The sequence below is a fragment of the Gavia stellata genome, chromosome 22 (assembly GCF_030936135.1).
Source record: "Gavia stellata isolate bGavSte3 chromosome 22, bGavSte3.hap2, whole genome shotgun sequence".
Taxonomy (NCBI): Eukaryota; Metazoa; Chordata; class Aves; order Gaviiformes; family Gaviidae; genus Gavia; species Gavia stellata.
Genome location: NC_082615.1, coordinates 4,504,140 through 4,519,192, shown reverse-complemented (window position 1 = coordinate 4,519,192; position 15,053 = coordinate 4,504,140). Strand labels below are relative to the sequence as shown.

Here is a 15,053-nt window from a genome sequence, read left to right as displayed (position 1 = left end):
CTGTCAGTGTCAAGCACTGAGCCTTTTGTTTCTTTTTTTTTTCTCCGTCTTTTCTACTGTTGTTGTTGATTCTGTATTTCTAAAACTTTCTGCTGTGATTACCACCCCCCCCTTCCCCATTTTGTGCTAGTTCTTTCAGGATGCGGTCCTTGGTATCTCATGTGGCAGTGTCATTGAAACTGTGGAGACTAGTCTGATTATTTTCAACTTGAGAGATAAAATTACCTTATACTTAATCTTTTGGGACTTGGTCTATATTCACTAGTTAGCTGCAATACCTCTTCTTTGTGTAAATTTTTTACCATTATGTTTAACATCTGTGAAATGGCAGGTTTTTTCCTTCATCCCTTGTCATCTTTGGTTAGATAAACGGTGTTAAGCATACATTCCATAGGCCTGTTCTGATCTTTAAAACCATTTTTCATCACAGCTCAAGTTCACAGACTGCTTGTGACTCTTCAGTTGCAGCAACTTTGTGCTATGGATTTTGGTACGAAACATCTGAGTGAGCACTGACCCAGACTGACAGTCTGGGGAGTTCTGGGGAGCAACAGTAAATAAAACTTTAATGTACATGCAAATTTATTGCATCTTTGCAGTACGTTTTATAACATTTTTGAGAGTATTGCCTCTCTGATGGGGTCAGGCTTGACACAGAATTAGACTTGGTGAGTTTTTCGGAATGTATCACTTCTAATTATTTGTGTGTGCTGTAGATAACATGTTTGACATTGCATACTTCTTTATGTAGAATATTCTCTTAAATTCCCTTTTTACCTGAGACAATGCATTGAGTTAAAGGATACACTGTTACAGAAGGCTTTCGCGTCTCATGTTAAGTATATAGGTAAACTTTATTTTTCAAGCATTTGCAGTAATTGAAAGTATCTTTCTCATTGTTCCTGTTTTTAAAAGGGATTTTTTTTTTTTAATCTTCACATTAGATTTATACAGTAGTACATTTTTATTACAACATGAACAGCACTTTCATCTCATTATTTTAAGCATACCTGTATCTAAGATTCAGGCCATGAAGAAAAACTGTAACTAGCCCTTTGGTTTCAAGGTTAGTTAAAACAAGCTAATTGGGAGTTAGAGCTGAAAGAGCCATCCTGTTCTGTCCCGTGTGTTAGCTCTGGTGTTCACATTGTGTGCGCGAGCCGGATTAGTTTACTGGTAGGCCTGAAAAGCAATCTTTTGGAAGAGAAGGAGAGAGGCAGCCTCAGGATTAGATTTCTGTCCAGTCAGAAGTGCAGTTTTTTCCATTACAAGATGGGAAGAAATTAATAAGATTGATAAAGTGTCTTACAGTATCTTACATAGCAGTTTTATCAGCATTTGAGCCTATCTAAAGGTTCTCTGCTCTTGACAGGTTTTGGTCATTCTTTCTAATTCTTGATCCTGGGTCCAGCTGCCCCCTTACACTGGCTTGAGCACCACCAAGGCCCTTGTTAGCTGGTTCTTTCACTAGTTCTGGAGAATACTATTTTCCTCTTAAAAATTTTGGTTTGCTGGGTTAGTTGGTGCTGCATTAGTGAGTTGAATCAGCTCACTGAGGGGCCTAACAAGCCCTACACTTAGCAAAGAAGTCCCTGGCCTCCTCCTCCACAGGCAGAAGAGCTACATAATGTTTCTGGACAATGCTTCTGCAAGGAGTGTAAGTTCATAGTCAAAGATGCTATCCGCGTGCCTCAGAAGAAGAAAGAAAAAAAAAGTAAAAGGTCACCCCTGTGGACAATGAAGTTGGACTGGAAAAGCAACAAAACTGTCCTTGTGCTATTTTTAGTAGTTTCCAAAATGTTCATATGATTGATGGTCCTCATTTTGCACTTCACCACAGAAATATCTTCAAACATAGATATCTGACAACTAGTTTATGGTAGTCTCTGTCAAGCTTTGTGTTTTGTTTTTTGACCAGTGACGAAGAGTTTAAAGGTTTCATACCGTATTTCTAGGTTGCTGCATCAGGTGATGGTGTCTTGTCTCATTGTCTTTACAGTTCTTATGGAAAAGTCACTGATTCTTGTGACACTTCTGTATACACTGACTGTTGTTTTCTCAGGAGAGCGAGCGAAACTGATTGTAAGATATAATTTTGTCACTGAACTAATTAGTACTCTTAAGGTTTTCATGATGTGATTCCTGATGATGATTAAAGGAGTCGTAGTTTAAAAATATCTAGTGACTCTTTCTAAAAACCATGACAAACTTAGGCATTAAAGTTAACATTTGATGAAAAACTTGTAATACGTGGGGGAAAAAAACCTTTATTCTTTCTTTTTTTGGGGGAAGGATGTTAACAACCGTAGTTTTATACAGATTGTATGAGTTAAAAATGAGGGAAATGGGCTCCAAATATGTAGTAGTATTTGTTACTACTTCTGTATTGATGATAACTTTAACTTAAAGGCTACCTTGGATATTATGGTAAATGCTACGGTTTTTTATGGTGCTTCCTGTACTAACGTATGGATTTTAAAAGTATATATTCTCAGCATAAAAGTTTTTTGTCGTTATTGAAGGAAGTATAGTATAATGCCTTACACATATATGGAAATTAGGAAACGCTTTCTGCAGCTAGGGATTAACATTTCATTTCAACATAATACATCTTTCTGAAAATCTGAATCTTGAAAATATTGGTTGGTTTTCAAGTCTAAATAGAAACATGTTAATTTAAGTACTGTGAAAATCAGTGTTTGCAGTTCTTTTTTTATGCAGTAGTGTATGTGTGGAACTCGCATCTTTTCAGCTTTGCTATACAAGTGAATTCTGCAGTGGAATTTTGAAGAGATCACATGACTGATGGAATTGTTCTTGAATATGCAATCCTACATTCAAATTTCGCTACAGAAATTTGATTTTACAGCAGCCAATATTTGTGCATGACAGAAATTAAATAGTAACAGCAAATGGTCTTCTGATACAGGGAAGGTCCAGCAGATAGATATGTGGGGAGGGGAAGGTGGGGAGTTTTTAATTGATAATTTGGAGGGGTTTTTACGTGACAATTTTGAGAGCCCCATTCAGGGAAGAATGAACCTCAGTTGATAAGCTGGGGGCAGCCTGACTTGAACAAACGTCGCTTTTCCTTTTGAGGGGGGTGAAAGTAAGACACATTGCTTTTTTTATATCTATATATATCTCTCTGTCTCTAGGAAAGCTTTGCAAATTTCTGCTCATGGAGGGAAGTTTAATTGTTTGAGCAGTTCAGCAGAATGGTCCTGTGTGTAGCTGTACAAGAACCTTTTTGGAGTTGATTGCAGCTTGCTTTTTTCAGCATTTCAAAGCATTTTATAAACTTAACTGTATCAATTTGGCTGCATAAGAGAAAGAGATGACTGGACTCAACATTAATTTTTATTCTGGAAGACTTTAACTAATATTGTGTCAGTTACTACCTGCAAAGTTGGTTTGGCTCCAGCGTATCTTAAAGAAGGGCCAGAGTTTAAAGCAGAGTGATGTACAGTGAAATAGCGCGTTAGGTACTGGGACCAGTTTTTTCCATTTTGATGTTCTGTTTTTAGAAAACGTAATGGTCTGGAAAAGCTAAATCACAGAATAATAATAAAAAAAGGTCTGGAATTTGAAGCTAAACCAAAAGAAACCACTCTCAAGACATGGTTGTTTTAGTGTCAGAAAACCTCAGATTGGGTTTGGTTTACACAACCGAAATACATGCTTTTTGTCGTTACCCTCCCATAGAGTATTCTTTGTTGTATGGGATTGATCCAGTTACTGTGAACTCTGCCGCCTGTCTGTAGGAATGCAGTTAAAGTAAAAAGTTGAATAGTGTACAGCAGTGCTTTTTATTTAAATAGGACAAGGAATAAAAAGGAAAGTGAAGATACTACTTGCCATATATTTCCCTGTCCAAAACAGTTTGGTTATTGCAAAAAAAATTAGTAATTTGGCTTTTTTGGCCAGTGAAAGTTTTTGCAATTTCATTAAATTGGTATGGGGCGGTGTAGGAGTATGATTAATTAAAAATAGCAGATATAACATAGATAAACAAAATAAAAGTAAGCCCTTCAATATTGCAGGCGGGTAGGACTTACTGTTACTTTTCAGCACCTCCAGCTGTGTGTTGTGGGACATTTGCAGATGGTTCTGCACTGGTGCAAGTAACAGAGAGGGATGGGTAACAGTTTTAGTAGCTTGGCAACCATTCGTCATCTTGAATGAGGAACTCTTGTTTGTTACTAAAGCTGATGTAAAGGAAAGCAAATGAGGAGTCCTTTCTCCCCAGATATTTTTCAATTTTTAGGATATAAATTTTAGCTTTTTCTGCTTTATTTTTGTTTTTAAAATACTTGAAACACTATTTTAGTTTTTTCTGTTTGATAATGGAAGAAAAAATCCTGCTTCTAATAGATAGACAGGAAATGAGGTCTGTGTAGCTTAACATCTTTAAATTCTTCAGTATATAACTCTATAGATTTTAATTAGAATGCATGCATTTAATGTGCAGATTTCATGGTGTAATGGTAAGGGACTAGTGAAGTGAAAATGCCTTTAGCTCTGTTTGGGAGGACGTGATACATTGCTTAAGATACATGTACATGTTTTACTTTTTACCATGTAGGCTTCATAGCAGCTCCTTTTTTGCTCCTTAAGCAGCTTCTGCCATGCAGTAAACTCTGATTGAAATACTCCAGTCTTTTTAATTAAATAATCTCCCTTTTACTGAAGATGTGTGTTTCACCTGGTGTTCTGCCTCTTCAAGTGGTTGTAGGAGAAGGAGGACTTAAGGGATGATCCAGTGGTTTAAACAAAGATTGGGTGTTGGGGAAAAATATGTTCTGTTCCCAGCTCTGTTGCACGCTTGCCAAAATAACTTGGCCAAGTCACAAATCTGTTTAATCTGTTTTTAAAAATGGGGATAATACTTCATGGGCGGAGGCAGGGGGGATGATGAAATTTCAGTGCTCTTTTCTAGCACTTTTTATCAAGAGCTATGCCTTGCCTTTTAGAACTAATTCCTTGGGTTTTGAAGTGGCTTACTTTGTCTGCAGTGCAAACACCCTGGTTCTCTCCCTTTCCGACTTGCCTCTCCTCTCCCTGTTTTTGAGGACTATTGGTTCTGCTTTTGCCAGCGCTCCAGGCTTTCTTTTCATACACTGTTCCTGTGAATCTACTATCCCTAAACTTTGGTGTGCCTAGGAGAGCAGAGAACACTGTGTTATGCTGATGTGTGTGCAATATTTCAGTGTTTTCTAGTGAAAGATGGTACAGAAATGCAGAGAAGTATGTTTATTGAATTATAGTCGAGACCTTCAAAGTAGTATATATGGGAACATAGAAATGCCTTAGTTATTTACTAATACATAATACATAATTGCTGTACTCTGACAAGTTTTATTCCTAGTGAAGTTCTAGTACATGTAGATCTTTAGAGCAGTAGAAATTTTGCAAGGAATGCTTGAGTTAAGTGGTCATAATCAATTCTGTTAACCGTATCTGCAGTCAAAATACTGACTTTCTTGGTCAAGCTAAAAGGTCCCAAGTTAACCAAACTTTATTCTGTTGAAAAGCATTGAACATGCACTCTTGTTTACAAACGGAGTTCTGCACTTCCTTTTAAGACTAGTAACTTTTGGAAGCTTATTTTTCTGTATTAGTTCAAATTTCAACCTTGCAAAGAGAATGGTTAGAACAGTTGCGTAATAAAACTTTTTTTATGTAGTAAGTACAATACAGCTTTTAAATTAAGGTGTCATGATGGTTTTACTTTACCTTTTTGAAAAGAGATTAGACTGTGAGATGCCTTAAACTTACTAAAATATCAGCAAATTTCTGCGTTTTGGCTGGAGGAGTTTTCTGCTGGGTTAGTAAATCAGCTGGAGACAACGAGTGGCTCCTGGTAGCAGGTAAGCGGAGTAATCATGTGGCTGGGACCAGAACTGGTGCAAGAAGCAGGGAAGAGCCTGCCTCATTTGGCAGTGCTGAGCTGTTACATAGCTGTATCCCATGAAACCATCCCCAAGATCAAGCTTTTATTGCTAAGAGCCTGGTTGGTACCTACGCTTCAGGAATCTTGGCTTATATTTTTCGTTACTTTATTAGATGTTGTTTGGATTGGGTTTCATTTTGCTTAATATTGGGGGCGGTGTGTGTGTGAGTGAGAGAGTGAGAGTGTATGTGTGTGTCTGCACCTAGGCTCCCTTTAAATCAATGAAAAAAAGGCATCCTTAGATCTGATTTCTCCAAACCAGTTTAGGCTTTTCCCTTCTATGGGATGTACACCGTTAAATGTCTGTTCATTTTCACTCACTATAAAGATAGATGACTAACACAGGTACAGGTTTACGCCTGGAGAAATAATCCCATCCTTCATGTTTGTGTGCTATACCCTTTCCTTCTCTATACTGTTGTTCCTTTATCAATACAATGACAATAGTTAACATATATTCTGATGGAGACTTCTATTTAGTCTATTTTTTTATTCCTGGACAGATTTCCACTTGCGAGACTGTCTGACTTGTTAAATCATGTCTGTTATTTTTATTCGTTTTTATCCTTCGGCACTTTCCTGCTGCCCCTTACAACAGCCCATGATTTGAGAACTTGGCATGGTCTTAGAAGAATAGCTCAGGAGGAGTGCTTCTTGAGGAATATTTTCCAATAACAATGTGTTTGTTGTAGATTAAATAGTTTCTTTGCTTTGTGGCCTTTCAGACTCTTTGGAGTCTTGATTGGTTCTTGAGTACCCACACAAGTGATTAAGGAAAGTAAGTTTATGTACGCTGTGAAGCAGTCCATGCATATAAACTTTCTAAAGGGTCTGTACCTTCACTAGAAAAGTTTTAGGCATTTGCAAATAGAAGGAAAAATGAAAATTGGTTTGAACATTCTGCAGAGTACAGCCGCTTAAAAAAACGATCTCAGAATGCAATATAAAACCTTGATTTCCATTGCGATGCGCAGCAGTATCACCAAAGTGAAGCAAGTATGGAATGGCCCTTGGATATTAAACATCTTTAGGTAGGTAATTGTGAAGTGTAATTCATGCCCATAGCTTTTTGAGAAGAGTCTGGAAGAAGTCTGTTCTTAGACCAGACAGGCAGATTTAAGGGGGAAATTAAGCACTGCTGTCTACTCAAAATTACAGCTGGTAGGAAGCAGGTTTTGTCACTCATCAATGGCCTGAGTTAGTCATGGATTTCTGTGTGAAATAAAGGACTGTTCTGCTCTTGGAAGCAGAGTTCTGTCTTGAAAAGGCCATCTAAAATAAACTTTGCTTCCTTGATTCAGGAATAATCTTTCCTGTGCAGCCTTGCTTCTGTGGGTAGCTGTTCCTTTGGTAATGATTAGGGAGTTTTGGCATAATTTCGCAATAGAATGAAAGTCTCTGATGAGGTAATAAATGAAGTCTTTTGTTACTAAAGTAATGTGTGAGTCATAAGTGCTTTTTTTATGATTATGCTTGCGTCAAAACACATCATGACAGCACTTGTTCACTGTACTTCCCCCTACTGTTTTAATTGTAAGGAATAGTAAAATGCCAAGTGCTGTATGTTCGGCTCTGAGCAGTTTTGTTTGGTTTGCCGATAGCTTGTTCTTCAGCACTGAATAATAATACTACAACTTCAGTGTGTCTGTATGAACTTTTGCTTCCCCCCTGAGTACCCCACAACTGAGGGTGAAATGCCAGGCACCTCTGTAACTAGCTAACCTGGTAATAAAGGATATAGTGGTTTTGGTTTGTCTACTTCAGCTCAGCTATGAATGTAAATCATGTGCTTCATGAAAGGTTTTTGAATGGTATGTACTGTCGTGGTGAAAGTTTGAGCTTGCATATTTGATAATAGGAAACCATTGTTAAATGCAGTTATCTGGAAGGAAGAAGAAATGATGATTGATTTTTACTTTTCCTGTTGCAAGTGTTTTGTTTCTGTTTTTTAAACAGGAAACTTGTATTATAGAGTTATGTATGCTCTGTTGGGACTCAAAATAGCTATTTGAAATTTGGCAAAGATAGAGGCACACGATCTTTTGGACAAATTTTAATTTGTTTTTATAGTTTAGAACGAAATTTAGGGATAGAGACCACACAACCTGACTCTGCATACGGCTTTTGTGTACAGAGATGCTAAATACCCGAAAATGCAGTGTTTCCATAGGCGGAGTTTCTTTTGTATTCACAGGCTGGGGAGCCTCAAATTCCAGAGGCATTACATGAGCAGTTTTAATGAATTAGTGTCTGGTTTTCCTGCAGCAGATGTGACAAGCAGCTTTATAAGCTGCTTCCCATCGATCGCTGTTCTCCAGCTCTTTTGTGTCTTTCTTTTGCTTAGAGAAAAGCAACGAAGAGCTTGGTTTCTACAGTAACTGCTGCCTACATTCTTGCCTGCAGGCCAATTTCTTTCTCAGTTCCTGCAGCCTGTGCAGGGCTACTGTATTGAATTTCTTTTAGGTTTTGGTGGTGTTTTTTTTTTCTTCTTGCTGGTTTAAATATTTTACCCTTTAAGAAAAAAGGAGAATGCAGTGGGAATTTGTGATTTTGAGATATGTATTTTTAGTTAACCGTAGCATGTTTCCATGACTGTAGGAAAACCTAGATGGTTTTGCTGCTGATCAATACCAATGTTTGTGTGGTTGATATATGAAGAAAATGAAATGTCTGACTGCTAAAACAAGAACCTTTGAAAATTTGTAATAGCGCTTTTGTTAATGCTTGTTTCTGTAGCATAATAATGCAGGGGAGGGGTGAGATCAGCTCTACATTGTTGATAGAATCTTTTACATTTGCAGCAAAATTTGCTGTAGTTGAACAACTTCAGGACATGTCTTTTTCAGTCTCAACTCTTAAATGCCCTTAGAGAAATTGTTGTGAACAAAGGGTTAAAAATGCATTGTTTCTTATGAAGTTAGCTTTTGAAGTGGGAAAGAAGAATTGAACACCATTTGAAACAAGAACATGCCTTTATTACTCAGTTTGTATTTGCTGCTAGTGGTTCAGGAATGTTCCTGTTGTCGTCATCAACATTCTGTTGTCATAGGATCATTTTTTGACGCAGACAGGCTTGTTCCAGATCCTTCTGAAAGTTCATTAGAACCATTCCTTTAATGAATGCCAACAACTTCACATACATCCTGTGCTCTTGCTAAAACATGAGTGGGGAAGTATGTAAGCTAGGTTTCCTATGGGGGAGCCGTTAATTTACAACCAGATCATATTTCCAGCCTTTGCTTAGAATTTGGTAAAAGTGTTTTGTTGGCCAGCTTGAATTAACATGAGGCTGCAGCAATATTTCATCACTTCTGACAATGCATAGATCTTTGCTTGAATCTTAAGACCTCTGACTGTATCGATAAATCAGTGATCTTTTTCTTTAGGGTGTTTTTTCATACTGCTTTATGTCACTGTGTAGACAGTGATGGCACACCTGAAAAAACCCACAAATACTTCTGAAAAGCATGCCCAATGCTCAGAATAAGAAGTTTAATTGCTGTTTTAAAATCTGAGAGTGTTTTGTGCCTTATGGTATTGGAGGTTGAGCTTGCTATAGAGCCCTCGTGTTCTGTTTGTGGAGGACATGCTTTGCAACTATTGATCTTTGGTCAACAGAAATCAATTGTAAAGGATGCAGAGAATTAAGGGAAACACATATGAGGTCATGATTCACTCCCCAGAGGAAAAAGCTGCCACTTGTTAAAGGGCAGTTGCTTTTTGGGTAACCTCTAGAAGTGTCCTGACTAGTAATGGCCAAACATAACTGAATGCAAATTAGCCAAATCAAGACTTCGTTTAAAACTGTGGAGGGAGGGAGGAAGAGGAGGAATCCATCCTAACACAGCGTGTGTGTGTACATGTACTTGTAGGAAGTGATGCCGTGTTCCTGCTGGGTTAGTTTCTCACATCGCTGCACAGGGTGTGGTCAACTGCAAGCAGAAGAACATTAAAAACTTCCTTTTTAAAAAGCTAGTAGAGGAGTTGGACTTTATGTTTCTTTAATATAAATTTTAGAAGTAAATTTTTCTTTTTTTTTTCCTCTTAAAGTTGATAAAGAAAAGTGGATACTCCTTTCTTCTATTACCAACAATATAGGAAGTTTTATAAATGTAATGTTAAAGCTAAAATTCCTGATAGGAGCAGAAGGTCCTACCTCATGTAGATGAACAGGCAGCTATATAAAAAAATTGCCCAATGAGAAAGTTCTCTCTGTTTTGGGCAATAAGAATATAATTATAATCTGATCACTATTACGGTATACTAGATGACCCTTTTTCAGTGTATCCATTATAAAATTTCTTATACTCTTAGCATTTTTCTTATTATGAGTAAATTTTACAGCAGCACTTTTTTATGTAATCCTAGAAAAGACTTTGTAAAACAAATTTCTGAACAGTTATTTGTGTTTAAAGAGCCAAGGAGATGCTTACAAGAAAGAATTGTGTAATTTTTTTTCTAATAACCTATACTTTTTTAGTAATCATTTAGTGCTGGGAGTTTTCAGGTGGCTATTTAATTTTGTGACTATTTGGATGGATTTATATATCTACCTTCATTATTAGTTTGGAAACCCAGATTTTTTAACTGTTGGGTACTTTTAAGATTATCTTAAAATTTTGACTCTGCTTTGAAGCAGCTCAGTTCAATTTGTCTTTTTAATAAGTTTTGGTTCTGTTGGTTCTGTCTAGGTCTAAAGATGATGATTCTATTCTGGAAATGGACTGCACTGTCGACTTGCAGTTGACTTAGTCACAGCCCAAAGTTGTTAAAAATAAATTCTGGATGTGAATAATTTAGTATGCCTGCTCTTGGTGTTGAACAATCAGAAACTTTTTGGTATAAAATTCAGAAGAAGTAGTTAGAAAATGTACTTATTTTTCCTTTTGAAAAGGGTAGGCTGAGTGAAGCAGACACTTTCTCCTTGGTAGGGGAATTGTTGCTTTTCTGCAAGTTAACAGAAGTTACTTCTTTCAGCTATCTCCAAGACATGGAGTTGCATCTCTTCTTACAGGTTTCCTGGTGTTTTGCGTGTGTCAGTTTGATCTGTGAGGGGAAGCAAGCTCAGCTCTTTCTTCAGAGATGCACCTTTTTCTCAGAACATGAAGGCACAACAGACAGACTTTACAAAGGCTGAAATTGTATGTAATTGTACTTCAACTTTTTGAGCTTTTTTTTACCTCCATGATATTTCTAGCTGCTTTTGTAAAGACTCATGTTTTAAGCCTTGCTTATTTAAAAATTGGTTAAAAAACAAAAGCTAGATCTAGTTTAGTTTATAAATAATTTCCTAATAATCCATTGTGATGAGATCAATAATAAAAGAAGCAGCAAATGGAGAAAAGATGAAATTGTGGTCCTTCTTCTTTCATACTGAAATATTCTTCTACCAGAAGTATAAATAAATTAATTGACTGTGAGGATCATTTTTACTGGAGTGATGGGGAAAGACCATAAGTAGGTAGGTAAGACGAATTAGAAAAGGGATTAGTTTCAAATCTCCCTTCCATGGAAGGGAGGACATATCTAGCAGTACAGTGATTTTCATGTTTTTTTGTTAGTTCACTGATCAAAATAGGGGAGGAGAAGGAAGTATGAATAGCATCATCTTAGCCTGCCGTACTGTCAGAGAAAACCTAAGTTAAAAAAGGTCTGTTTAGTGGTCCAGGTGTTGTTCATTACCTCAGTTTCTCTTCAAGGTGAGTTACGCTGCTGCCCATGCTTGTGTTTAAAGTATCTGGAGTCAAAAACCAACAAAAGCAATCTCCCAGATGCTGACTGGGTTCTTTTTCATGGGTCTTACCTTTTAATGTCAAAAAAGTTGAAGCTCTCCTTGGCTCTCAGTAAATTGACAAGAGTTTGAAAACTCTCACCTTGTTATTCTCTTAGATCTGTTTAAAATACAGGGGGATCCTTAAGTTAACTGGTGTTCCGTGTCGTAGTCAACGTAAAAGAATTGAACTATAACAGTTGTAACTACCGTGACTTAGGGGCTTATTAGTGCTGAACCCCTATAATCTATTTAATTGTAAAATCTGGAGGTAGGATGGCAGCTTCTGTCCAGTTTCTGTCCTGGTTCTTAAAAGACAATTAAAATGGAATAATTCAAAGGATACTGGGGCACTGAGTATCATAGCAGGGTTTACATACAGGGAGGAAATTAAACTCCTCCTTCTGTGTTTTGGTTCCCCAGATGGAGAGAGGATGGAATTCCTCATTTTCAATCAGGTGGTATTTTCATATAGGCAGAATTACAAGTGTATAATTAGTTTTTCCCTGCAGTACAGACAGAACAGTTGGGGGAAGTGAGAAAATATTAGAAATACAGATGTGACAAAACTTGACTTTGCACATTTTCCCGCAAGACACTTATCTGGCACCCTACAAAGTTGCTGAACTCTTAAGAGGTAGTGCCTAGATCAGCGTGTGTCTGTTCCGCTGGGAGCTGTAGAGATAGTAAGAGTTTTCTAGGGAATAGTTTGAAATTATTTGATGCTTTTTGTCTGTTTTCCCATAGTCAACCCAGAATGAACTTTTAGAAAAAGAATAATTAGGATCATGAGTTGCATTTTAGTTGTGACACCTCTGCTGCAGTTTCCTAGATTGCACGCTGTCCTCCTTTGTGATGCTCTATAGAAAGCACAAGGCAAGTACTTGTCATAATCAATAAACGTACAAAATTATTGAAGTGTGGATACTGTGAATAGTTGTTTGAAATACATAAAATACAATGCTGGCATGTCAGCTAAATAGTGCTATTTGTTTTCATCACTTACATGACGAAAAGTGTCAGGTATCTACCTGTTTAAACATGGATGCTTAGTAAGCATTTCTTTTTAGGAATCTGTTCGATTAATCTTGGTGGCTCTGTTTGACTTCCTACTCTGAATGGCATCACCCTATAAAGGAGGAATGGTAGTTAGTTGAGTACATGAGCTATAGAGTGACAGCTTGCAAAACTACTTTTTTCCTTTCCTTTTTTTTTTTCGGTTGTTTTTTTTTTTTTTAAGTGGGTTGTATAGTTGAGTTTCTTCTATAGCAACCGTACTGTGGTAGCACATCATGAAACTATTGTAAACACTTTAAACAGTGAGTAAAATCAAATTCAGCTTGCTGTAGACTAAATGTTTGATCAGGTCTGTCCCTGTGGGTGTGCTGTGGTTTTTCTTTAGCTCATGGTACAACTAAAGAATATGCCAAAACCAACTTGATTCTGATCAAATTGGAACATGTTCCTTACTTTGATTTTGGAAGTAAATGTAATACGTTTGCGTTAATGCAATTTATTCAGAAAATCCGTTGGTTAGTATACACTCTTTATTCTGCTTTTTGGCTGAATTCCAGCTATTAAAAAAATACGCTTCTGTTAAACTCTGTTTACAAATATGAATCAATTGACAGATGTGGTCTTTTGATAATATTCATGTGTTTGCACGTTCTAACCAGATAGTGATTTGTAAGTCTGTTGTGTCTTCCTTAATAACGCCATCCTTTCAAGCTGAGCACGTGAAATGTTGTAAACTGTAACAGTAACACCTTTACATTTTAATATAGTTCCTGACTATAAGTTCCAAGTTTGTTTGGCACATTTATAACCTGTACAGTACCCTTGACTAGTCAAAGCTTCTGGTTTTGGGCATGATTTTTGTTTGGTTTTTTTTTTTCTTTTCCCCAAACTGGATGGACATTTAAGAGCACCATGTTTCTGCTATACTTTGAAATCTGTGCTTTAGTCTTAGCTGAGTAAGCTGCACCTGCTTTTTTTGCAAAAGATGCCCACAAGGGAGGAAATGCATTAAGGTAGTGCAATACTGTAAGAAGGGGGATGTTTTAATATGTATATTTACATGGAGTATTGGAGGAATAGTCGAGTATACATTTTACGTGTTTCTGTATTTCTGGTACTTGCGTCTAAGTTGTTAAGATCTACTTGCTCCCCATCCTTACCCCACCACTGTAGGACTCTGGTTTGTTCCTTATTATGTAGTGGGGTTTTTTACTAGGCAGTAAGAAATCTAGCCGGTGAACGAGCATCTAAAGCGATGTCTGGTTGTTCCCACGTTTTTCTTAAATTGAAATAAGTTTGACTGAAAAGCATTAAGTTAAATTTGCAGGTATGGAATAGCCTCATAGAATAAGTGACTTAAAATTTAAACCTGTCTCTATGTCAAACAGATGTTGTTGTTCACCTTCTCAGAGGGATTTTTATTTAATCTTTAGCAAAAAGGATGCCTTTGGCTACCCTCTTTACATACACTTGAGGAGTAGTGTTGTCATTATTGCTGATGAACTGAAATGTTTAGAAAACATTTTTATTAGTAAAACAGCTGAGACCTCTTCCAGTTGTCATTACAACAATATAAGCAGAAAATGCTTTCTCTTGGAAAAAGCAAAGAAATGAGTTGTTACTGAATAGACACACACACAAAAATAACCCCAAAACTAAAAACACCAACCCGGAAATGGTTCCGTTTAACTTTTCTTACTGAAATGCATGTGCAGTTTTTTGGCATAGATTCTGTTCCTAATTTAGTACATTGAGCATGTTTCAGAAATAGGTCGTGTGTTAAATTCGGACATGGACCATACTGAGAAGTAAGACTCAGAGAAAAGGAAGGTCATTGTCGATTCTTTCTTTTTCCTGATCCTTGGGTGTGTATTGTAGGAAAAAAGAATCACTGTGGTGCATGTGGCAAGAAACGTGGTGAAAATCAAATGCTGCCTTTGTTCTATGAACATCCTTAGATTAATTTTCAGAAAGAAAAAACGAAACACATGAGAATTAGTGTTTTTAAGGCTATCCCACAGCTGAATGTTCCTTCCAATTCTTACATCACTTTTATGTTTAATATATTTTTCCAGAGAAATGATCACTTTTGTTTACAGTCTGTATCTTGCATTCATAGCTACATTTTGTAGGCCTGTTCCAGCATGCTGTTGTTTCCTTTCTTTATAAAACTAGATCTACCTAGAATCACTTTAAAAAAACCCCAACATTTTCTAAGGTTTGTTTCTGGGTATTGTGTTGTTGGAAAGTCCTTTTCATCATGTGGAAGAGGTGTGTAAATATAATTGTGAGCTTAGTGCTGAGTGTAGTCTA

General features: G+C 36.9%; 1 protein-coding gene across 1 annotated transcript in view; it reads left to right on the top strand.

The window, feature by feature from the left end:
• The window catches only part of FOXK2 (forkhead box K2), a 69,718-nt gene that overhangs the window by 39,201 nt on the left and 15,464 nt on the right, over nt 1-15,053 (top strand). The window lies entirely within an intron of this gene.